Source organism: Etheostoma spectabile, chromosome 22, assembly GCF_008692095.1.
Source record: "Etheostoma spectabile isolate EspeVRDwgs_2016 chromosome 22, UIUC_Espe_1.0, whole genome shotgun sequence".
Taxonomy (NCBI): Eukaryota; Metazoa; Chordata; class Actinopteri; order Perciformes; family Percidae; genus Etheostoma; species Etheostoma spectabile.
The window spans coordinates 13,776,792-13,777,239 of record NC_045754.1 but is presented as its reverse complement, the minus strand read 5'-3'; positions in this window follow the sequence as shown (position 1 = coordinate 13,777,239).

Below are 448 nucleotides of genomic sequence, written 5' to 3'. Positions count from 1 at the left end.
TCTGTCACCCACTGCTCTTTTAAGGTCTAGCCATAGATTTTCAATAATGTTGAGGTCAGGAGAGTTTGAAGACCATGGCATATATGTTCATTTGCAAACTTCAAACGCTGATTTTTGTGGTGAGGATGTAGAAGAGCTTTCCTTCTGATGACTCTTCCATGAAGACCATATACAAGATATACTTGTACAAGTATCTCTTTATAGTGGAATGGTGTACCACATCTCCAGTGTCTGCCAGGTCTTTCTGGATGGATCGTGCAGTCAAACGTGGGTCTGGACTTGCTTTTCTCCCAATCCTGCGAGCGGTTCTGTCTGATATTTTTCATGGTCTTCCAGATCTTGCTTTAACTTCCACTGTTCCTGATGACTGCCATTTCTTAATTATATTCCAAACAGAGGATGTTGGCATCTGAAAAACGCTTTGCTATCTTCTTATAGCCTTCTCCTG